Consider the following 26,257-nt stretch of genomic DNA (forward strand, 5'->3'; position numbering starts at 1 on the left):
ATGGGGAAGGTTGTGAGTTCAAGCCTGCAGTGGGCACTAGTGTCCTCCCTACTCTAGTCATGAGGTCTGTGGTGACAGGTTGGACTCGATGATCTTTGAGGTCTCTTCCAACCTTAGTGATACTGAATACTGAAGTAGGCTTTGAGGCACATGCTACTTCTTGTTATGTGTCTACATATAGAAGCATAGAATTGTAGAATGGTCCAGGCTGCAAAAGACCTCCAAAGGTCATCTAGTCTGACCTCCCCACAGTCAGCAGGGACATCCCCAACTAGACCAGGTTGCCCAGGGCCTCGGATAGGCATTCATGTTACAAAATTAATTGCTCTGATAAGCTCCATAGGTATTTAATTATAATATTTTCTTCAGTGCAAGTTGAGGCAGGTAAATTTTGTACTGATTTGTTTTCCCAATTGCAGGTGTGGCACTCTTTTCAAGGAGAATATTTAACACGAATCTCAGCAAGTGGAGTGGGCTTATACAGCAAGTTCATGAATTTTTAAACACTGTAAACAATGACTGTATTAAATGAGCTCTTTGTATTCCAAGTCATTTGATATGAATGTAGAATAACCATTGTGGAAAAATTCAGATTCTTACGGTGTAGCTCTATGTTAGATAAACAAAATTAATTTTAAAAAACACTTTTCATCCCTTTGTTTCTTCTGCCTTGATATCATGAATTTTTTTTTTTCCCCACTTCCCTGGGCAGCCAGTTCCAATGCTTGACCACTTTTTCAGTGAAAATTCTTTTCCTAATGTCTGGTGCAGCTTGAGGCTGTTGCCTCGGGTTCTATCAAGAAGGGACCATCACCTACTTCACTATGTTGTTTCAGGTAGTTGTAGAGGGTGGAAGGTCTCCTCTCAGCCTCAAACTAAACAGTCACAGTTCCCTCAGCTGCCCTTCCTGAGACTTATTCTCTAGGCCCTTCACCAGCTTAGTTCTTCTTTGTACCCACTCCATTAAGGACCTCAACTGACTGGACAGATGGGTGGAGTCAAACAGGATGGCATTCAACAAGTCCAAGTGCCGGGTGCTGCACTTTGGCCAGCACCTCCCAGGGATCTGGGGGTGCTGGTTGACAGCCACCTAAACATGAGCCAGCAGTGTGCCCAGGTGGCCAAGAACACCAATGGCATCCTGGCCTGCATTAGGAATAGTGTGGCCAGCAGGAGCAGGGAAGTCATTGTGCCCCTGTACTCTGCATTGGTTAGGCCACACCTTGAGTACTATGTCCAGTTCTGGGCCCCTCAGTTTAACAAGTACATTGAGACACTTGAACGTGTCCAGAGAAGGGCATCAAGGCTGGTGAGAGGCCTTGAGTACAAGCCCTATGAGGAGAGGCTGAGGGAGCTGGGATTGTTTAGCTTGGAGAAGAGGAGGCTCAGGGGTGACCTCTTTGCCCTCTACAACTACCTGAAAGGTGGTTGTAAGCATGAAGGGGTTGGTCTCTTCTCTCTAGCAACCAGCACCAGAACAAGGGGACACAGTCTCAAGCTGTGCCAGGGGAAGTTTAGGCTCGAGGTGAGGAGAAAGTTCTTCACGGAGAGAGTCATTTGTCATTGGAATGAGCTGCCCAGGGAGATGGTGGAGTCACGATCCCTGGAGGTGTTCAAGAGGGGATTTGACGTGGCACTTGGTGCCATGGTCTAGTCATGAGGTCTGTGGTGACAGGTTGGACTCAATGATCTTTGAGGTCTCTTCCAACCTTGGTGATACTGTGATATATTTCTCATATTGAGGTGCCCAAAACTGCAGAGTTTGCAAACACTACAGAAACCACTTAAAGCAAAGATGTTGCTTCCAGAAGCAGACTGCAGGCAATATTTCTGGGAAAAAACCTTGTCCGGTGAGTAACTACTTTAAATAAATGTTTATATTTGTTTGAAAACATTTCTATGGGGCTTGGTTCTGTCATCTGGAAAATAATGTATGAAAACTTGGACCAGAGATATAATAACTTTTTGATGTAGCTGTCATTGTGTTAAGCATAAAAGTGGATATAAATCACATACTTAATTTTCTGCAAAGGGGTCTGAAAAAAAATACAAAAATCATCACAGTGCCAGTAACCATTTCAGATCTGTGGCTTGCTACTGCAGAAAAAACATCAAAGTGTAGTTTTGCTTTATTGTGTAACTTTGACATTACAAGTGGAAATAGCATGTAACATATTCTGACTTTTGTATTATGAGATATTTTAACCATGAAGATTTGAAGAAACCATATTAGGACACATGTCCCTGAACAGGTTCAGAAAACCGTCACCAGTGTCTGCACTGACACGATACAGGGGCCATGGATGTTTTTAAGTCTAGGCTTAAAGTATACTGGCAAGGTCATTATTTCTCTTCCTGAGTGCTCCGGAAAGTGCTAAATCAGTGGTTCTTCATACTCTCTTTGTTTTCCCCTATTCCCTCCGTGTTAATTTCTGACAAACCAGGGATTTGCCTTACATTTAGAATTCTTAGCAGTTCTTCAATAAAGGCTGCTGCTGTAGCTAGTACAGTCAGTGAGACCAAACATCATCATGATCCCAGAGATAACTAGACACCATTGTGTCAATCAGTACTTTTGTTTTCTCAGCATTGTGAATTTCTTGCAGCTTCTCAGACTGTGTAACAAACATGCTTCCTACCCTGAAGAAAGGCATGTGTATGTTTATGTACATGCATGTATATATTGAGCTTTTTATTTCTGAAAAATTGAGTGCTCAGAAAACCAACTCCTCATTATCCTTGATACTTTGTAGTTCACTGGATGCACTCTCTTCCTTTCCATGATCATCTGAGTCCTTTATATTTTCTTGATTTCCTTCTTGCTGCCCCTCTCTGCCTCCAACATTTGTAAATCCTGTGTTCATCACATGCCCCTCAGCCCTTGGGGAAGAAGAAACCACAACTTTAGTTACTTAAAATCAGAGATAGGCGTGAGGAAGATCAGAGACAGAGACTAGTTTCAAGGGACATGTAGATGGGGAAGGTGGAATCAATGGGATAAGTGGTTGGAGACCAGTGTGACAAGAAAACATATACAAGTTGTGTTAGTGGATGAAAGCTTTTATTCATTGAAACTGAGTGTTCAGTGAATGATGAATGAGTTACACTGAATAAATACACAGAATGAATGCAAGCAGGATAAGCAAGAGCTTCATATGTAAATTTGTGTAAATATTCATACGTAAGAAAATAGTGAGGTTAATTGCAATGTTGTAGATTGGCAATACCCAAATACTTCAATGTTTTCTTAAAATTCCATCCTGTGTACTGTTACACTAGGATGGTGTCTGAAGTGATTAATTTATGTTTATTAAGTGCTTCTGGATAGGAAGAGCTGTGTGATACAATTGGTTATTGGCTGTCTCTTCTTGTACTTTCATAAGGCCTCAGGGGAAAACTAGTTAAAAGTCCTGCTTATTCTAAAAATATATCTGCAGGATTTTTCTGTTTGAAAACATTCTAGAGAAGGTTCTGGGACAGAGAATGAATTCTGGATAATTTATGATTGGGAGGGCACAGTTTCCCTATTCCTGACTTATCCATTGTACATGCTAATGTTTTTTAACATAATTCTTAATATTTCAGAGTAGTCAAAGGGCATGTGACCAGACCAGTTTGTGTACGACTCAATTAGTGTTTTCTGTCTTCAGGACTTCATAAACGCAGTCACATATGTAGGCTGACTGCTCAGCCAAATCCTATCTTACTTTTCCGATTCACTCTGACGCACATAACCTGTCTTGACTTCTGTTTTCAGTCAAGACAATAAGACAGCTATTGTTTTGCCACCAAACTAAAATACATGGATTTTATGGATTCAGAAGTGGATTCCTGTGGGCATGTGTACGGATGAAGTTTTACTTACCCAGATACTGAGAAAAGGTCGTTGTAATCACAGTGTGAACAGTAATCACAGTGTGAAGCAGAATTTAATTCCTGAATGGCATGATTTTTCTCTATTTTGAGCTAAATTTCTACAGTTTTCCATGCCTAAGATGGAGGCAGACTACTCAGTACCTACCTGAAAACAAGCTCTCTATTGGGAGCAAAAGCCCTGTATGAGCAGTACAGGAAGAGGAAGCTTGCTTGAGTTGTAGTATGATGACTCTAAAATTTTGCTATTACTCTAGCAAAATGAACTACCTGCTCATGCAATGGAATGACAAGATATATTAATTACTTTATATCAGTAATGTAAAATTCATGGTATTAATTGATTACCAAAGGTAATGTTATTACTGCCATGATTAAATTATGACTTTGCACCATATCTAGGATTTAACAACAATATTTTAGGTAGGTCTCATCAGTAGTTTTTTGTATTTGTCTATTATATGACTTAAAATTTACTGTCTAAAAATAACATTAGTTTCTTCTTCTTCTATTCTTGAATAAATGAGCTTTCCATGCCTTCTCTTGCATCCTGAACTCTTACATATTGAAAAGTATTTCAGGACCAGATGAAGACCCAGCAGGGGTAAGTCTGGTTGTACCAATGAGAACACTTGTTATTAAAATAGAGATTTTTGAATCATGGGTCCAGATCATAACCAGAGCTTTAAATGTCTTTGTTCCATGAATTGTCTAGCCATTAGAGAGCAGGCCTAGCTGGGCCACCTACTGACTATTTTTTGTTTCCAGCTGATCAGTTTTGAAGGCAGATGGTATATCTTCCACTTCTGAAAGGCAGATGGTTAATCCCTCCTCTCCTGGGATAAGTTCAGACTGCTTGATTTTCTAACCATTAGGTGAGGTCTCTAACAGAGAATCATTACACAAATGGTGCACAACCTACCATCACAGCAGATTAAATTACTTGTATTGTTGACTGCAACTAATTTTTCAGGCTTCCTGTGGCATGGGCAGAGACTGAGTTGCCATGTGCTAAACCTGGTTAGCAATGGCCCATTAGAGAAAAAGACAGGTCCACATCTCTCTGGAAGACGCATTCTGTACATGTATTAGTGACTTGAAAGGAGCTTCTAGGAAATAAGGCAAATAGAAGCAGACATCCATTAAAGTAAGACTCACATGCTTTTGGAGGCTTTCTCTTGGGTACTTAGAAATTTGTATTAAGCAGTTGTGTCTGAGCTGAAGCAGGACTGAATAAACTCTCTTGTGTGCAACTTTAAGAATGATTGCCAATGTTTGAGAGTTATTTGAGTAGGTATAAAAGGTGGTTGAGTGATAAGAATAATTTGAGAGTAACTGATGCTCTTACAGAAGTACAGAGATGGGGTTGAAAGGGCTGAAAGCATAGGGAAAATCAATAAATGGCTGAGGAATTGATGTCATAGACAGGACTTTGGCTATCTAAGCCAGAAACTTACTTTGAGAAACCTGATATTCTGGGGGTTGATGGGGTACATCTTTCAGAAAAGAGGAAGAACATCTTTGGGTACAAGCTTTCCAATCTGGTGAGGAGGGCTTTAAACTAGAGCTGCTGGGGGAAGGGGTACTCAGTCCATCCCACATCAAAGCTAATGACACTAGTAAGCACCTTGGGCCTGAAGTTGGACAGCAGGCTGTGAAGAGAGTACCTGAAGAGCAGGATAAGGGGGCTCAGTCAATAAACCAGCTTCAATGGAACCCTGTTTTAAATGTCTATACACTAACACACGGAGCATGGGGAACAAGCCAGAAGAGTTACAGATGTGTGCGTGCCTGCAGGGCTATGATGTCATTGGCATTACTGAAACGTGGTGTGATAGTTTCCATGACTGGAGCATGGGACTAGATGAGTATAAGCTCTTTAGGAAAGACAGGCAGTGTAGAAGGGGAAGGCATGTGACCCTCTACATCAGAAATCAACTGGAGTCCTTGGAGGTCCACCTGGGGATTGAACAGGTGGTGACAGAGAGCTTATGGGTGAGGATTAAGGGGAAAACAAGGGAAAGGCATATGGGAAAGATGTGGGGCCAGCAGGATAAGGGCTGTGATTCTCCACATTTACTCTGCTCTCATGAGACCCCACCTGAAGTAGTGTACAATTCTAGTGCCTCCAGCATAAGAGGAACATGGAGCTGCAATGAAGATGATCAGAGGGCTGGAGAACCTCCCCTCTGTGGATAGACTGTGAGAGCTGGGGGTGTTCAGCGCTTGGTCTTATTTATTTTATTATATTTTTTAAAAATTTGTGTTTTCATCTATGATTTGCAATATATGTAAATTATTAGTACAGGAGTAAATGTATAAATAAATACAAAAATATTGAGTACATGTGTTCAGAAATATTTTGCTGATGGGGTGCAGAGATTTGGAGACTACTGCTCTGGCATATGTGCCATAGCCTTTCTTTCTGTCTGGACTAATAAGTAGTTAATTGCAGTGCCACTCACAGGAAAAAAAAAAGTCAGAAAGAAGGGTACACAGAAAGACCTCCTACAATTGCAACTGCATCTGTTGCCCACTTTTCTTTCTGTATTTCTGTCATTTCTGTATTAGATATCAGAAACCTAATATCATTGTGTGTCATTCATGCTTATCCCACAAAAACCTTTGATAAATGGGCTCTCCCAAATAATAAAAGTTTCCCTGAAAAATTCTAGCAAGCTCTTGCCTGAAGGTGTCTGATTTATTTTATTGTAAAGTATTTATTTACTTACAAGTCATTACATAAAAATGATGGGCACTGCACTGGTGAATATACATAATATCTGTGAAGCAGAGGAATACATTTATCATCCTCATGTACATGTGATCTTGCACTCAAAGCTTTGTGGAAGATTATGACTGAATGAATTCTGAAATTCATCATAGTTTCTGTGCAAACTGTAGTTTAAAGGATCCTGTATGTAAGCATACCTGTAGAGGCTTTATGTTCTCTATTTACTTTTTTATCCTGAATGTCTAGCAAATAAAAATTGCATACATTGGATGGCTGATGTTACATTTTACATTATATTAATAAATTCAGAAAATATAGAAATAGCATTAAGTGTCAGCAGCTCTTCTTGTCTATAGCATGATGAATATATCAATCTCTTCTGCAAAAGCAGTGCACACTCAGGAATGTTTGTCTCATGTTTAGAAATACTTTGTACTGATTTGCCTTTGATCTTGTATACCAGGTTTATGAAATAGACTTTTGCCAGTAGAAGCAAAGTTGGCTCTAAATGTGGGCATGGAAATTCTTAGCTCCTATAAGAACAGAAAAGACTACAATGGACTTTATATAATTTCAAGAGAAAGTTAATTTACACTCTCGGAGTGACTTACCTTTTTTTATTTTTTAAATGGGCAATGTGGACATAGTGTTTTAGTTCAGGTCAGGACTGAACTTTAAAAGTGAATCTCCTGACATCACCCAATTGCTTTCTTCAGTTCACACTCTGGTGTGGCGTTAGTACACATCAATTGGTTTTAGATGAAATAAAACCTGGAAAGTGAGATACAGCCTTCAAATGAGCATTTAGGCAACGAAGCAAAAAAAGCCAGCAAAAAAAAGTCATGGGTATCCAGTTCCTATGACTGTTTCACTCTGCAGTTCTTCTCCAATTTGTCTTAAAGACCTGCTAATGCTGACAGTTTTTGTGTATCCTTTGGAAGGGGATTAGTTTCCAATGCTGTTGTACAAATATAGCTATTTTTACAGAGTCTGTAAAAAAAGCAGCTTTTATCAAGAAAAACTAAATAAATCATAAACATGATCTGGAGTCATTGCTGCTGTAAAAAGAAGCTGTTTATTGCATCTTATAGGTCAAGCAGTGGGATGTGTAACTGGCCCTTCAGTAGTATCATCACCCATATGAGAACTGATCTTCTGTTTGCTCTTTTCATAGTAAAACAATGATTGAAGACCTCTTGGAAAGCTCAGGTCATATTTGTATTAAATCCAGGAAAGCTGATGGACAGTGCATGCTTAGATGAACTAGTCTGTTTCTCACTGCTTGGAGACAGGTAATGGCAATTCCAGACAATTCTGAAAGCAGTGTGTTTTCTGGTAAGATTGGTCCTGCTGAAGTAGTCTAATAAATAATTACCAAAATTATAGGGTTCCAATTAATTATATTTTCTCTTCTCTGTAGTACAGAGAATATTAGCTTTCTGAATGGGTTGTTTTGAAAGTGCCCTTTGTGACAGCACTTGGACAACACAGATTCCCTTCAATGACTGCTTGCTTTGTGTACTTAATTTAGGGAACAAAAAAAAAAAGCAGCACATTTCTAAGCCTCATATCCCATTTTTGGCATTACATATGGGGGTAGGACCTATGTACAGTACATACTACTCCTTTAGGTGGACCGTTTTTAGAGTTACTTATAGGTTCAACAGTTACAGCAGTGGAAGATCTGACAACAGCAAGTCTTTTCTGTTGCTGTCAGTAGGACCTTGGGAGGAAGAAATCACTATTAATCGTATTACATGAAGTATGTGCATTATATTTGAGGAGATGGGAATAACAAAGCCCAACATAGAAGTTGTTATTCAGCTTTTTCCTGTTGTCTAGTGTTTCACTGGGTTTTAAAGTTTGCATGTTTCCAGGGACTGAGGAAAACTAGTAAGTGCCTATAAATTCTGGCTTAGTTTTTGCAGACAATTGAAAAAAAATAATTTAAAAAATTAATTCTTATTTTATTTTTTATTCCAAAAAGGTGGATTTTATTATTTGGAAGAAGTATATCAGTGATATCAGATCATTTTCCCATTATTTGTTCTGAACTTTTATTGCTAGCACATAGAATCATGAAATGCACTGGGTTGGAAGCGACATCCAGAGGTTATCTAGTCCAACCTCCCTGAAGAAAGCAGGGACATCAGCAACTAGATCAGGTTGCTCAGAGCCCCATCAAGCCTTACCTTGAATATCTCCAGGAATGGGGCCTCCATCACCTCCCTGGGTAACCTGTTCCAGTGCTCTACCACCCTCAGAGTAAAGAACTTCTTCCTAATGCCCAATCTAAATTTACTCTTGTCTAGTTTAAAACCATTGCCCCTTTTACTAGTGCTAGCACTGGGTAGTGGCTGTTATCTCCAGCTTACACATGATCCCTAGAATCTTAGGCTGTGGTCTGGTAGTCTAGTTCAAAGCACAGGTAATTTTCCATGTAAAAGTATGGTTAACTAAGAAGTGTTTTAGTCGAATGTAGTGGTTAACCACACAGTGAAGCATGTAAATGCACTGATTCTATTTAATTAATATTAATTAATGTTTAATAAGTTTATCAATAATAATATTTAATCATTGGTACAATGATTGCTTAGAAACTGGAAATCGCGAATCAAAATTTGATGCTGCTCTCCTGTCAAAATATCTTTACCACATATATTTAACTGAAGCAAAAATTGTTAGGGAAAGCCTATGGCCAGTGTTACACAACAGCTGAGACTCCATTGTGCCATTCATTAATTATATGACTGCAGTGTTAGCTGTCCTGCTTTTCCTGTTGTTGTTGCTGCTTTAGAAATATGCTGAGAATAGAAGGAAAGGAATAATTAATCATGTCACAGCCTTTATTTTTTAAAACATTATCTCCACTCTTTTATGCTGCTTTAGAAATATCTCACTAATTTTAAAATGTTATAGCAAGTGGCCTTGTAGAATGAGAGAAATCAACAAATCACAGCTGTCTGCTGTTGTGTTTCCCTTGTTTTGGTCCTTTCTTTCCTTCCCCAGTACGGACATGTCAATACTTTAAAAATTACTGAAATGAATGGTGAGGAGGAACTTCTTCACCATGAGGGTCACAGAGCACTGGAGCAGGCTCCCCAGAGAGGTTGTGGAGTCTCCTTCTCTGGAGACTTTCAAGACCCATGTGGATGTGTTCCTGCGCAACCTGTGCTTGATTCTATGGCCCTGCTCTGGCAGGGGGGTTGGACTTGATGATCTCCGCAGGTCCCTTCCAACCCCTAACATCCTCTGTGTGTGTGTGATTGTACAAGGAAAACAGCCAGTCCACAGAGCCAACATTCTTCTCTTTGCTTAGATACTGTGCACCATAGAGACATGCAATGGCATCCATTCTGTTACTGCCTCTCTCACTGATTCTAAAACGTGTCACAAGAGTCAGGAGCACAAGTGTTTTGATTTGTAGTGCTTTCAGTTCTTTATAAAGTGCAAAATTCTTTTTTTTGGTTTTTTTTTTTTAAAATCTGAAAACAAGTACCCCCCATGAAACACCAGTGATTGATGGAAACTGTTTCTGATGTTTTCTGTCATGGTCAGACTTTTCTATAAGGAAATGCATGAAATAAAAAAATAAAATTGCATTTCTTACAGACCTGCTTTCTAAACCTACCTGGACCAAACTATTGGACTTACACTAAAGGTCATGGAGTTTTATGTCAGTGTTGCAAGCACTGTGGAACTGTTTTACAAGTCTTATCTCTGTCTGCAGAGTCCTACCTGGAGCAGCTGAGCTATATATATATATGTATATCTATAAAGGGCTAAAAGTTAGCTCCCAGTGATGGCCCAAACTAGGTTTAAACAGGAGGGAAGCAGAGAGAACGACTTGAGACATGGTGTTTATGGCCTTCTGCACTCTCAGTCAAGTGCTTAGGGCTTGTCTGTGCTGTGCATTTCTAAATATTTATTAATAGCAAAAATGTTACCATGGTAAGCTCCAGAAAATCTGAAAACATGTTTTACTTTAGATTTCCTCTCTCGCTCTCTCTTATGTCAAAAGAATACTTATATTAGCAGCCACTTTTAACTTCAACTTGTGAAGTTTTTGAGTGACATAGAATTATTCTACTTACAAAACTTGTGCTAACTTTTATTTGAAAATCCCTGTATCTTATTTTTTTTGGTCTATTTTCCCCCATAGTATAAATATGTATCTGTTAATAACACTTCACACCACTGTCACTTACTGAAGAGGGGTAGTAATTTTTGATTATAAGCCTACCTTCCATGTCTTATCCTAAGAAATCCTTAGAAATTTTTCTTTGTACTTCAAAATTTACATGCAAGGACAGTGGCCAGAGGGTAGCTTTTGACCAAAGCTGATAACATTTAAGTCAGTCTTCTAATTTAGTTTTTTAATAAAAGGTGAAAGTGAAAAGTGACATAATGATGGATGCCTGTACTACAGTGTGTCAGGGCTTTTCAGTTGCTTGTCTTTCTGCCAGCATCTGGACATGCTGTGATCATAAGTGCCAAGGAGCTAAAACAAAATGACATTTCTATTTCCTAGTGCTGGCAAAGCTGAAGTTTGAATGCTCAAAACCCGTTGATGTCCACTGTCTCCCTTAATATCTGACTTATTCCTATAACTGGCTTCTGAATCACTCTAAGAGGTCTGAAAATGAGGCAAGATGAGACCCCATAAACAGAGAAATGAAAAACAATCCTACTTTCCTACTGCAGGCTATAGAAAGTGTGATATTGTTTTGCACCAGAAGGTGCTGATTTCTTATGATCTCAGAGACAAAGGTAATGAGTCTATGAAGTATTACTTTAAATCCCACTTTTTTGGTGTTAACTCTGTAAAGGAAAAGAGAATAATGTAGATAATTTATGTCCCTTCAGATGCTAAAATCCTCTAGATGTACAGCCTCAAACAGGTCTCCAGCCAGGGCAGAGCACACTGTGTGGATCCCATCCATGGAAAGGTTACTCCTTTTTGGTCTTTTGTGATCTTACAGGTCTTTCTTAAAAGGCAAAAAAAAAAAATAAAAAAAAAAAATCTACTGGCAGAATAAAAGGATGTTTTCATGAGAACATCTTGCTGCACTTTCGAAGGCAAGGTCACGCAGGTGGTGTAATTGCTGGCAGCGTGTGAGAGCTGCCTGCAGGTTCCTGTGTTGCAATCCTGCAGCCAAGGGGTATGTGCCTGACAGCCAGGCTCTACATGCATGACAACAGAGACCTGCACCCGTTTGGCTTAACTGCTGTTTGGATTGAGGTACAGTGGTCTTCTGTGAAGGATCACTACAGGAATGCACTTGTAACTTCAACCACCAAGGGCTCCAAGTTAATAACTGAGTGCTGTTATTTGATAACTAGGACATATAAATGTTCTCAAATTTCCTCTTTTGTTGCCTTGTGATCAGGCTTTTTCCCCTGCTAATCTCTTTGAAAGCTTACAGGTGTATTCTGCCCTAATTTTCTCTATAATGCATCTCATATTCCTGTTTTTTCCATTCACCCAAACAACATTGAACTTCTGCTGTGCCTGCCTGACACCTGCTTGTAGTACTGTACCCATGTCAAGACATGGATTCAAAATGTCAAAACATTATTATGCACACACAGGAAATGTGTTCTGCATGATCTGGTCGTGGCTGTACAGGCTTCTGTCCAACTTTGATTTGTTTGTTGTTTTTATCTTCTAGGTTTGGGAGACAGTGGGAGTCCTCGTATTGTCTGGGATAGAATTAATTTGCTTCCTAGTAGCTGGTATAGTGCAATGTTTTGGATTTAGGATGAGAATAGTATTGCTAACACTCTGATACTGTAGTTATTACTGAGCAGTGCTTTAACTATTGCAAGGACTTTTCAGCTTGTCATGCTGCTAGCCAGGAGACCTGGAGTGCACAAGAAGCTGGGAGGGCACATAGCTAAGACAGCTGACCCAGCTGGTCAAAAGGATATTCTGTACTGTATGATGTCATGCTGAGCAATAAAAGTGGTGGAAGCTGGCCAGTGAGCGGAGGCCCACCACTTGGGTATTGGCTGGGCATTGTTCATCAGATGGTGACCAATTTCATTGTGTATCACTTGTTTTTTGTGTTCTTTTATCATTGCTATTATTTTCCCTTCCTTTTCTATACCTTTTAAGGATAGTCTTCATCACAACCCACGAGTTTTTCCTTTTTGCCAATTCTGACTCACATCCCACTGCAGAGTGAGTGAATGGCTGTGTGGTATTTCATCTGGAAATTTCCTGAGGGAAAAACACATTGTGTGTCTATGAACAATTTTTCAGGTTCACAGAAAATTTTGTTATCAAAATCATGGTGAATTTTTAGTAGTTGTCCATAAGTATTTGTCAATTTATGGCACTAATGTGATCCCCATTTCACTGTCAGACCTTCAGGAACTGAGTAGGTCTAAGGTGATACATAATGCCAGAACTGTTTGATCAGTTCTTTTCAATCACGTTGACAAAAAGAAAAAATCCCAGATTAAGACAGCAGTAACCTATATATACTTGGAGGAAGAAGCACAGATAAATATATCACATTTGGAGGTATATTTGTTGCTGCATATAAAGTATAAGGCATGTGCCCCCTTTACATCTCATCTGAGCTCTCAAAATAGCAGTTATGTTGACTTATGTAATACACAAATCTCCTGCTGGGCAGGTGGTTTTGCTGAATGTAATCTGGAAGTGAAACACAGAAGTGGTGCCCATGCAATTCAAAACAAATTTATTTTAAAAGTTGAACAAATAGTCATGGAATTTGTTCAAAATATTTAGTTGGCTCTGGCCATTATCCCTTCCATTGAAGTTTTAAAATACTTCAAATCATGAATAGTAAGAAATCAGTGTTGCTAATATTGTGAAGTTTTGTGTTGTACATTAACCTAGGAGGGATTTGGTCACAACAACCCCATACAGTGCTACAGGTTAGAGTTGGAGTGGCTGTAGAGCAGGACCTAAGGTTACCAGTTGACAGCTGGCTGAACATGAGCCAGCAGTGTGCACAGGCAGCCAAGAAGGCCAATGGCATCCTGGCCTGCATCAGAAATAGTGTGGCCAGCAGGAGCAGGGAAGTCATTGTGCCCCTGTACTCAGCACTGATTAGGCCATACCTTGAGTACTGTGTCCAGTTCTGGGCACTCAGTGACATTCTTCCAGCTTATCACTTAAAAAGAAATGTACTGATGTTGACACTATTACTTAATTTTTCACTGCTCCATAATTTAGACTGTACTTTTGCCTCAGGTCCAGTCAAGGTTAGTTTGTATTTGTGGATTTTAATGCACAAAACAAATAGATATTTGTCCATCTGCAAATTGCCCATGACCCTTTTTCTACACAAGTCTAGCAGTGGAAATACTTAGCTTTCTGGGTAGTGACTTATTCCAAATGAAATTATAATGATAATTTTGCGCATCACAGCTGTAGGTTACCTAAATAGGCATTATATTCATTGCTGTTCTGTTATACTGTGTAATATAGCTATTATATTCTATCAAAAAAGGGAAAACTTGTATATTATGAGTAGCAGGAAAACCAGCAGGTTGATAATTGCTCTGTGCTCACTAATGTGAATGACTAGCTGGCTCATCTATAATTTTAATTAACACCTCCTCACCTTGGCTATGCAATTAGCTTATGTTGCTACAAATTTTTGTTATATATTTAATCTTTATCCTGTCTCTCTGCCCTGGTCTTGTGTTAAATTTATAAGCAAATATACAAACTACACATAGGGCTGCCATGGCAGTTCCATTAGCCACATGAGGCCCGTGTCCATAGGCTGTCTTCATCTTCAGGGAATTCACAGTCAACACACTCCATTCTGGTTTAGCAAACGTGCCTGCTGTGTATCCTTTCACATTTGTGGTTCTAGTTTAATTTGAATTCACATTGTGAGCATTTGGTGCCTATGGTCACTCTGTGAATGTTTCTTTTAGATACGATGCTTTGAGAAGTCCCAAACAGAGCAGCTAAGAAATTCTGGGGCAAAACCCAATTGCCTCTGAAAAGGTTTTGAGGGGAGATATCTAAACAGCCCTAGCAACGTGCTGCTTTGCCCACCTGGCCAGTTCCCACCTGCTAGGCTCAGGAGCTGCCCAACTCCTTGGCCAGCCTCTAGAGTAAGTAGCCACCAAATCCAGCTCCCCCCACTTCTCCCTCTTCTGGCCACGGGGCTCCAGGGATGGGGGTTGCCCTGCTCCTGCAGCCTGCCAGGTGCCTGGGAGCTCCCTGCTCCACTGGGATTGCTGGATGCCCAGCTTTGGCAGGCAGGCATGCATTTTGGATCCAGGGCTGCCCAGCTCTCCTGCTCCTGTGTTTCACAGGCTTCCCTGCCAGATGGGTAGGAAAGCAGCAGGTTCCCCCTGTGGCCATCTCCCTAGGCAGTCTGGGATCTCTGGGACAACACTTTGGTTTTGAAAAAAATTGTACATGGGCAAATAACATGCAGACATCAGGAGGATGAATTTTCAGCATGCTGTTGGCTCTGCTTTGTTCTGCTTGAGGACTCCCTGGGTGTGCAGGCAGAGTGTTTCCCTTTGCAAGTTCTCTGACTCACCTTTGGGGCTTGCCCAAAAATGCAAAAGAGTGCATGGACTGTGCTACCACAGCTTAGCTCACTGTAGGTTTTTCTCTCACTTCCTATGCAGAGAAGCCCTACAGCATTTAATCTGTTTCATACTATCGCAAAAATTTACTATACTTTAAAGATGTACATAATATTGGGGGATTTTTTGTCTGATGTGCCAAAAGTGCCAACTGCTTTTAGACCCACAATTCTGTTTCTATAAAGCAAACCAAAATATGAAAGATACTTCTTTGGGCTTGCCATAGTAAAAGAGGCCCTCCAGGCAGCCTTCCTGCAGATCCTGGTGCTGTTTTCAGCAGAAGAAATAAAGGAGAATAGATGGAGTTCAATTAAATTCTTTTCAGCTCATAGAGAAGAAATTTTGACACTAGGTGGTACTACAGACAAAGGCCAATATTGCAGTCTTTGATAGTTAGGGATCAGCAGCTCTAACCTTGGCATCTAATTTAGTGGCCTGATTATCAGCTTCCAGAGCTCATATTCGGCCTGAGATAAATATATGCTATTAGACTAGGTTTTGGAGTGTTGTGCTATGTGATTTCTAGCTCCTTGAAAAGTGTACCTTTCTTATCAGTTAGGATTTTATCAGGTAATCATGTAAAAATTTGTGAATTTGACATAGTTTAGTGGCAAATCTAAAACCAGATATCACTTACTAATAGAAAAAGGCATGTATAAAATTTTGAGCCTTCTATGTTCGATTATGACAATATAGTTCTCAGGAGAAATCAGTTCTGAAAATATAGTTCTCATGAGAAACACTGGGACTATTTTGCCATTTCAGCTGCCCCCTCAACACTTTTCACTGTATAATTCATTTTATAGCTTTATTTAAAGCATGGGGATCCATCTATCAAGGGCATTTCTGAAGACATTCTCCTTTCATTTAACACCAACCTTCACTCTCAGATAGATGGATGAGCATATTATTTCCTTGAATTTTCACTCCTGTTTCTCAGTTTCTGGCTTTCATTTTTGTTTGTTTGTTTAGATTGGATTTGTTTGTTTTCCTTTCTGTTTTTCTGCAACTGCCTTAGTCTCAGATCAAGCCTCTACTCCTTCTTGTCATGTGTTTTGCTAGTTTAGGAACACAGAATCTTACATTTGTTACCTGAGTCTGTAGAATCCACTAGACATGATTTTTGCCAACAGGTAAAGTAGGAGTGAAACTTCTTTGGAGGGTAAAATGTGTTTGATGCCAGAAGCAAGGAACTTTAGCCTTGAAAAATCTATAACTAGTTTTTCAACTTTCTTTTGTTTTTTATCTTTTTTTTTTTCTTTTTGTAGTATTCTGGCTTTTAACAATCAAGGTCTTTACTGTGTTTATTATTGCAGAAGATAAAATCAATGTGTACAAGCTATCTCTTCACATGCATCCCAATGAGCTCCTGCCGATCCCATGTGATTCAAGCCACCTTTAAAATGTGCTTTATTAAAAATACTTTATGTAGAAGATGACATTACAATGCTTATAACAATACAAGACAGCTGTTTGTTTCCTTAAAAATACCACAGAATCACAGTACTTTAGGAGTTGGAATGGACCTCAAAAGGTCCAACCCCCCTGTCAGAGCAGGATCACCTATACCAGATGACACTGGAATGCATCCTGGTGAGTTTTGAATATCTCCAGAGAAGGAGACTCCACAACCCCCTGAGGAAGCCTGTTCCAGTGTTCTGTCACCCTCACAGTGAAAAATGTTTTCCTTGTGTTTCCATGGAACTTCCTGTGCCTCAACTTCCACCCATTGCCTCTTGTCCTGTCACTGGGCATCACCAAGCAGAGCCTGCCTCCATCCTCTTGGCACTCACCCTTTACATATTTATAAACATGAACGAGGTCACCCCTCAGTCTCCTCCTCTCCAAGCTAAATAGCCCCAGCGCCCTCATTCTCTCCGCATAAGGAAGATGTTCCACTCCCTTAATCATTTTTGTGACTGCATTGGACTCTTTCGAGTAGTTCCCTGTCCTTCTTGAACTGAGGGGCCCAGAACTGGACACAGTATTCCAGATGTGGCCTCGCCAGGGCAGAGTAGAGGGGGAGGAGAACCTCCCTCGACCTGCAAACCACATCCCTTCTAATACACCCCAGAATGGCATTGGCCTTCTTGGCCACAAGAGCACATTGCTGGCAACATATATAAGCAACACTAAAAATGCCCCATTTTGTGTGTGAAATCTGTCATCAACAATAAACTTAGAGGTGAAAAGATTGATTTTTAGCTAAATAAAGATATTGACAAGCAACTGAAGAGCAAATAGCACACTTTGGGGCACTGTATAAATGCATACTGACAAGAAAAGGGCTTTGTTCAAATAATTTCAAAAACTGAGAAAACATTCAAAATAATTTTCAGGTTTGGTTTTGCTTAGTTGTATGTTCACAAGTATATACACTTCTTTAAAGATTATTTTGTGCTGAAATAAACTGGAAATGTATACAGCTGGATTTTTTAAAATTGTCTTTCTATTACAGAAATCTTTTCAGCTGTACATATGAAAAAGGATAAATGGAAATGGACATATTAAAAATACTACTTTGGTACACAACTATGTGCTCCATCATGAATTGTTTATACTAGAGGACAGGAATTCTCAATAGTATCTCTAGATTAATTAGAAAAGAATTATTCCTGCATTTAAAAGCAGAAAGGAAGTGGAGCTAGCTGAAGTCAAAGATCAGACAATTAAGCTGAAGCTTTGAGTCCTTTCGGGTCCTAATTTCTAACCAATGTGCAAGATGAGGTATATCTTGAGCTCGTGAGGTTTGTGTAGTGAATAATAAGTGTATGTAGCAGACCTAGATACCACTAGTCATAGACTAGAATTATCAAGAGATGAGATTCACCCATTAGAGTTTGTTTGACTCATCATCTTCAGCTGAGCACTAAGCTCACAAACACTTAGCAATAAATTGTAACTTTTCCAGGTTGCTATGCATTGCATGAAGAGAAGCTCTTGTGGCAGCTGATGGAAGCATTATCAGAAATCAAATGCAATGTCCCTGAAGGAATGAACAGAGCAGTGACAGCTGCCACAACCCTTCACAGCAGGCAGCATGCTCTGTGGACTGACAAGGCAGGGCAGGTGGAACCACTGGTTCAATTCTTTGCTTGGGATGTCCAAGCATTTCTGCTATTTTTCAGTGCTCTGACTGTTTGCTGAGAGCGTAGACCATGTTCATTTTTGTCCAGATGCTAAGATTCGGGGGACAGAAACAAAGCACACATAACCATGTAGGAAAACCTTTGATATGCTTCTAATACAGCTACTGAGGTCATTCTGATTGCATCTTGACTAGTTTTACTGCATCAGGGGATAATACCTGCTTTTGCATGTACTCACTTTCTCTTTTAACTTACAAAGAGATTAAATGTCTCCTAAAATACATATGGTAATAAAAAGTAGTATTTGGAGAAAGAGTCAAGAGATAGATCATATTGAAACAGTTTGACTTAAGCAGGGGATTATAAATAAAATCAATACTTCAAGAGGACAGCGGTCTAATTGCATTTTAATTGCTTGACAAAATGCCTACTCCAAGTCAATCCAAAACTGTAGTGCTAAACTCTGCCTTCATAGAGAAAACATTGCAGTCATAACTTCAGCTGGCTTCTCTGTGTGCTTTTTGATCCTGTGCAAATTCCCCACAAAGACTCATCTGAGGAAGGCAGTCTGGAGCTCCAGCAAAGCCTGCGCTCTTGGTGCCTCAGTGTGGGGCACATCAGTTAATTGGAGACAGTCACACTAACACCCAAACTGTTTCTCTAAAGCTTGGCATGTCTACAGCATGGATTATTAGTATATCCTAACAAAGATTTTGTAAAATACTCTGAATAAAAATGACCTCTCTGGAAGCAATACTACTGGAGTTTCTAATACTTGGATTGTGATAATTTCTCTTCCCCTCCTGGGAGTGTAAGTGGAGGGGGCAGTTCTTGAGGAAGCTTCTGAGCAAAGCTTCGTCCCTCTGCCAAACAGACCCTTAGAGACTGCATCTTGGAGAGACTTTGAACTTCTCCAGCGTTGGCTGCTGTGCTGATGGTGGCCTCTTCCTTCCACCCTCTGACTGCTTTGCAAAAGGCTGGAGAAGGTAGTCATAGAAAAGGAGTGACTCAGAGCTGTGACAATCAGTGGGTGCTTCATCGGGTTCTTGAAACATAGCAGTGGCGAATTTTTGTTTAATTTTGAGTTCTGCCAAATGGTGCACATATTTCATATGCTTACTCTTGGGGGCAATGTGCTATACCTGCTGGTATTAACTTACGAAGAAGTACTAAGTGATGTATATTTTTTAGAGCAAAGCTGAAATTTTTAGCAATGTCCTGTTATTACCATGTGAAATAACTGGAATGCATCTGTATTGCTTTTGTAAGAAACACAAATGCACCTGGATGGCTAAACCAGATTTCCTTTGCAATCTTCCAATGTCAAGTTTATTTCCTTTTGTCCATTTTACTTTCCTTTAACAGTGCAAAGCTGTGATATCTCTTCTACAAATGCTGCACATAACAGATTAATTGTCTGGACTTATTAGTAAGGACCTTCTTTCCTTCCTCCCTGGCCCCCCAACTTACTGTTTCCTTGGCAGCTATAAATATGTTGCAGATGATGACAGACATGCAAATCCATCAGTATACTCTTCAGATATTATGGACACTTATGCTGGAGCCAGGCATCATACTGTACTCTGCAAAGTGAAACTCTGAGCTTCAAAGGCACTTAGGGAGCTGACTCCATTGATTTCAAGTACTGAAATATCTTAAATATAGTGAGTTTTAGGAAACTAACCCTCATTGACTTTCAATTAGGATTTTCAGAGTTGTATCTTGAAAAATGCTGAGTATTCCTAAAATTCAGTGAGTAGCCACTGCTCTCCCTAAAAACAATTGGGTTTGAGGCTGCCCAACACTGTAGAAAACTGCTCAGCACTTTGCTGGGTCAAGCTTTTAAAATGTTTCTGTCAGGTTGCTGTAATCACTTTGAAAATTCATGGCCACTTTTGGAAATGCTTGCAGATTCCGAGTGTGCTGCTTCAGTATGGGATATTAAAATTGGTTCAGTAAGAGGAAGATTTTATAATGGACAACCAGACATAATCCATTTATTATGAGGCTCTTCTAACAGCTCAGAGAAAGCTTTGTTGTTGTGTAACCATTTATTCACATTTAAAAAGCGATCATTCTGTCTCTCTTAAAGAACCACAACCTTCCACTATATAAATAGTGCTTTGGGTCTTACAGATTATTGACTCCACATACCATACTACAGCATTGTGTCAGTCCAGCTGCCAACTGCAATGTTTGTCCACATTTCTGTTATGGTAAAGATCTTTATGAAATCTTTTCTGTTTGGATGCAAACCATCCCTTTGATTCAAATTACAAAGTTGCTTCATCCTGCACAGAACAAATTCCCAGCTCTGTTTCCAGTTTCAGTGTAGGGCTTTTATGTGCTGTTGATTTTCATAGTCCAGAAAAATTCTTACCAATGTAAATAATACCATCTCTGCTTTCTGGTTTCCTATGACAACAATTTTTTAAATTGTCAGTGAAAGTAATTTTTTTAAAGTATTTGGTTATTCTTTGAACTACTTTGCAGCTGTTCTTTAATTCCTTCTGAAGTAATTAATGACAAATTTCTATATAGTGATCAGTTTGAATATCTAAAATAAACATTAAAGAAATCCAAACAGGTGGACTTAGCTTTTGGCTGTGAATAACTGGAATAAGTTCAGATAATTTTTGAAGCTTTAAAGGTTATTCTAAATGTCATAGTTAAGGAAAGTTTGGTTTGGCAATGAACAGTAATTGCATAGTAGTACAATAGTAATATTTATAGAGAAGTTGAGGATATTTTAGATTATCTTCCTAATATCACTTTAAAATGGCATTACTTTGAGAGGTACTGCCTTAATATTAGATGCATTTCAATAGCAATCTAATTCAGCATCTCCTTATCTGCTTGGAACCAAACAACCTTTTTTTGTTGTTGTTTGTGTTTTTTTGTGTGTTATTGTTGTTGTGAATCAGTGTTAATATGTCTTTAATAGATTCAGCTGTTGGATAATTAATGACTCACTTGTTCTTGCCAGAACAGTTCAAGTGGGCTTCATGTAGCATGATGAACTATTATCTTCTGGTGGGGTCATGCACCATGTCATCCAGTAAACAGCAGTGGCTGCACAACATATTTGGAAATTACATCAACAGAATAGCCCCAACCTTTTAGATCCTGATTGTGAAGGTTTCAGTCTTCTGTAGATGAACAATTAGAAGACGTGGCACAAGGTACTGGTTCCTCAGTAATCTGAGCTCAGCTTCCTTTTCTGCAAAGTACAGTGATTTATGACATAATCATGCTGCTTATTTTCATACATTTATCGTCATCTTATGAATGCTTACAAACATGTGGCACGTCACTGTGTTAATTCCTGCCAACAGGTGAAGCTGGCAGGAAAAGCCTTTCTGCTACTGCAGTAATGGTTTCTGTTACTTAGGTGTCGGGGGCTATGATGAATCTGTGGATCCTCTGATGAGCCAGGAAGAGTTCAACATAGAAAACATCACTGTGTTCCTATGAGAATCTGGAAAATCCCTGGACTGAATGTTTGAGGATGAGAAACTGCAAGATGAGATAGAGAGGCCACCTGGGCTAGCTTAACAAGTAACCATAGCAATGCTGTCACTAACCAGTAAGAATCTTGAGAAAAGTTTGTTAACCGATCACACACAGCCACATTAATAACATACATACAAATATGTGTTGCTTTGCTGGAATAAATGGAGTCTTTTGTCTTTGTCTTTATAGTCTGCTTGCCACAAGTGTATGTTTTTGTTGCTTTGTCTGTCACCATATAAAGCGACACTTAGGTGTGGCTTTCCTGCAGCAGGGGAGATGTCCTTTTTTGATGTGGTGTGCTTGGATGGAGAATTCTGTGCAGCCATCTAGCTTCCCCTTTCTCTTGCCGTTCAGTTGCTGACTGAATTTGATCCTGTTAGCTATCACTGATGTCATGTTAACACCAAGAAGGTCTGTCAAGCATGGTCCTTGCTCACATAACCATGTAAATTTTGTTAGCCAATGTACCTACAAAGGGAGTTCATTGTAAGGGTGGTAGTGCTAGGCACAGGAAATTCATTTGGCACCACCTGCAATGAATTCCTTCTCTAGCTATGAAGGTCTTTGTGCAAGAAAATGTCTGAATTATGCCCTCATTGGAGAGTTTGTAAAACTGTTGTTGCTCTTTCTGAATGGAGTCCCATTTGTTTTTCTAAGAGCTGCTTTCTGTCTTTTGGGCTTTTCCTTCTCAGAGGCTACTCCTAACTAGTACTTTTTTTCTGACCTTCTCCACGATATCTGTCTCTCCTTGTTCAGCTATGTTTTCTGCATAGCCTGTGTCTTTCTATTGACTCAGTTTTCCCTCAGACTTTAGCTGTTTGTGATCTCATTCTTCAAACCATGGGAATTCTTTCAGGGAATAATGGGATATTTTTCACGCAAGCCCATTTTTTAATTTCTCTACACACACTATATTAACAACATATGAGGGAGGAGTGGTTTTGCGAGGAGCAGGTATAAATAGATGCAGAAAAGTATCTTTAAGGTTTGTTTAGACCTTTTTCATAAATCTTTTCTGGCAGTATTTTTTACTTCTGCATTTCCAGGAAAAGCTTTCTTGTCTCTGCCTTCTTCCATTTCTTCTCCTCAGTTTCCTTGAGTGACAAGAAAGACTGCATCTTTAACAGTGGAAATCTATTTATGATTCATCTGGACCAAATCATATCACATTTCAACAATATGCTACCCCAAAAGACATTTTTCTGAAGTAATTTAGGCCCAAATCTGTGATGGACTCACTGATTTTCTCTATAGCATGTTTTCTATAGCGTGTTCTCTGACACATCTTGTTGGGTTGTATAGAAGATCATATTCCTTGCAAGCAGCAAAATCCACACATGCAGGCTCCATTTACATCTGTTGGAAGCAGTGACTGAAAATGTTTAAATAGTTGTTCATCTTACTCACTCTTGTAGCTACTTTGAGAAATACCAAAAATGTGTGCATTTACTGATCAGCTCTGTAACAAAGCTCACAGAATAGTCTGCCAGATGAAGAGCAATTTAACTGGAAGGCTGCTGCCAGCTACATCAAATACATGCTCTTTTTTAAAACTGCTGAGATCAATAATGTACATCTGATGGCAGAATGGAATTGGTGTCCTGAGCTGAGCTTGTACTCTTCATTTTGTTTTACTGAACCTCATCCCTGATTCATCATCAGACCTTGACTTGCCTTGTTGGATTGCCAGTGGTGGTAATTTTCTAACATGTGATGTAGTCAATATCCACAGAGGGTTAGGGTGATATACCAAACACAATTTATTTAAATAAAGATTCGAATGAGGCTTTTGGTGGAAAACATGTTTTGTATTAAAATGCTAATCTACAAATTTTTCAATGTAAATCATTTACAAACCAGCATGTGATTACAAATGGTTAATACAGGAGCAGACCCCTGCTGAGAGGTATACTTGAGAGTATCAGTTTTCTCATGTATCACACTCTTACATTTACTCTGCAACTGGAAGTACTGTACATTTGTTGATGCGTTTTATTTTGGTAATATCATTGTGATTATGCTTCCATCTAACATAACACATGGTGGAGCAGAATAAATACATCCTTCATCCTTGTTATGAATCTTCTCTCTGTCTCTTCAAGTGTGCTATCAGTGCAAAGCAGACAAACTCTTAACTGTCTTCCTACTCTTTCTACTCTTTTCCTCTGTGTTAATTATACAGTGCTATAGTAGAAGAGAATGGAATGGAATGGAATGGAATGGAATGGAATGGAATGGAATGGAATGGCATAGAATAGAATAGAATAGAATAGAATAGAATAGAATAGAATAGAATAGAATAGAATAGAATAGAATAGAATAGAATAAACCGGGTTGGAAGAGACCTTTGAGATCGTGTCCAACCCATCATCCAACACCATCTAATCAACTAAACCATGGCACCAAGCACCTCATCGAGTCTCCTCCTAAACACCTCCAGTGATGGCGACTCCACCACCTCCCTGGGCAGCCCATTCCAACGGGCAAACACTCTCTCTATGAAGAATTTCTTCCTAACATCCAGTCTAAATCTCCCCTGGTGCAGAGACTGGATCCTCTTGTTCTGGTGCTGGTTGCATGGGAGAAGAGTCCAACCCCCACCTGGCTACAATCTCCCTTCAGGTAGTTGTAGAGAGCAATAAGGTCTCCTCTGAGCCTCCTCTTCTCCAGGCTAAGCAACCCCAACTCCCTCAGCCTCTCCTCACAGGGCTTGTGCTCCAAACCCCTCACCAACTTTGTTGCCCTTCTCTGTACATATTTCAGCAACTCAACATCTTTCCTAAACTGAGGGGCCCAGAACTGGACACAGTACTCAAGGTGTGGCCTAACCAGTGCGGTGTACAGGGGGAGAATGACCTCCCTGCTCCTGCTGGCCACACTGTTCCTGATCCAGGCCAGGATGCCATTGGCCTTCTTGGCTGCCTGGGCACACTGCTGGCTCATGTTCAGCCTACTGTCAACCAGTACCCCCAGTAAATAATGGCCATTACTGGGATTTCCTTTATATTCAGCTCAAACAAATGACTGCTGCTGTTACGTCACTTGACCAAGGTGTAGATATGCAAAATAATAAGATTTATATCCTGAAGTGTTTACTTCTTCCCATTTACTATAAAGGAACACTAATGAAACTTGTTCAGATTTAAATAATATCTATGCTAATATTGATACTAATAAATATTTTTCAAAATGCTATTCTCTTCCTAAACTTAGGTGTTATATATCATATCAAGTGTCCCAGACATCTCTATCTCCTGTTGCTAATAAAGATAGAAGTCTCTGGTAGGTTCTGCGTCATTCCTGCTGACTCCGTGTAGGCAGCTTCAATATCTTATAAAATCTCAAATGGCTCTAGACACACATGTTTAAACACCTGAATTACTTCTCAGGCATCTAAAATGAAGTGGATGAATTGTACCCACAATAATCAAAATTATTTTTATAGTTTAAACCCATTGTTTCAGAAAGACATTTACCTTTGAAATAAATGGTCAGTAGAATCTGGCTCTCAGATTTAACGAATGGAGCACTGTTACACAATCAATGCAACTGTTCAGGAGTTCATTTTAGCTGGTTGGAACACTGGCAAATAGGAAGTGCAATACTGCTGAAGTTAGTTCCTATTTAATTTTGAAGATTTGTACTATGTATTGTTCCCTGTAAATCAGAAATTAAGGTTGGCACAATTTGTAAATCACATTTTGTACATACTTTTATCTGCTTGAGAAACTTACATGCACACAGAGTAATATGGGTTGGTAGGGAATGTGGAAATTTATTTAGTCCCATTGAGTCTTGAAAACCTCTGAAACAAGACATAGCATAACTCCACTGGGCAACTTCCTCCACTGTGGTGCTGTCTTCACAGATCATCTTTCCTTTCCACCTTCTTGAGTGTCCCACTCACAGTGGATGAATAGGTCTAACCAGCAGGCATTCCTGCATTGCCTACCTTTCACCAAGTGTGTGTGTACCATTCAGTTTAAGAAACAAGGCAAACAAATTTATGTTTATTGTCCCAAACTAGTTCAGTAAAAGTCATATTTATATAATTGAAAGTTTCAGGATTTATTTATGCTGGTCTAACAGAGCAAGGGAAATTCAAAGTAATGCTTTTGATATCTTCAGCAGTGTAAAAGCTTTTCTCTGCAGCCTTCAAATAGAAATCAAGATGCAAGTGTCCCTGCTCTTTCTGGTATGTGCTCTTTATTTTTCATACCTAGATACATACATAAGGTATGTATAAAACTGTTCTGATATTGAGGGGTTGCTCCAAATGCTCCTTATGGATTCTGTCTCACCATTGCATGTAGTCTCCATAAATTTTGCCAGGTTGTGGCTGCCCATATAAGCTAATAAGCTCATTTGTAAAGTTGACTTTTTTGTACTATAACGAGTCGTCATTCAGAACTTATGGGAAATTTGATTATGGTAATTTCTTAGCAACTGATCTTGG

This window comes from Dryobates pubescens, chromosome 3, assembly GCF_014839835.1.
Source record: "Dryobates pubescens isolate bDryPub1 chromosome 3, bDryPub1.pri, whole genome shotgun sequence".
Lineage (NCBI taxonomy): Eukaryota > Metazoa > Chordata > Aves > Piciformes > Picidae > Dryobates > Dryobates pubescens.